Here is a 293-nt window from a genome sequence, read left to right on the forward strand (position 1 = left end):
TGTGTAAGTGTGTGTGTGTGTGTGAGTGTGTGTGTGTGTGTGTGTGTGTGTGTGTAAGTGTGTGTGAGTGTAAGTGTGTGTGAGTGTAAGTGTGTGTGAGAGAGTGTGTGTGTGTGTAAATATGTGTGTGTGTGTGCGAGTGTGTGTGTAAGTGTGTGTGAGTGTAAGTGTGTGTGAGAGAGTGTGTGTGTGTGTAAGTGTGTGTGTGTGTGCGAGTGTGTGTGTGTGTGTGTGTGTGTGTGTGTAAGTGTGTGAGTGTGTGAGTGTAAGTGTGTGTGAGTAAGTGTGTGTGA

This window comes from Xyrauchen texanus, chromosome 19, assembly GCF_025860055.1.
Source record: "Xyrauchen texanus isolate HMW12.3.18 chromosome 19, RBS_HiC_50CHRs, whole genome shotgun sequence".
Lineage (NCBI taxonomy): Eukaryota > Metazoa > Chordata > Actinopteri > Cypriniformes > Catostomidae > Xyrauchen > Xyrauchen texanus.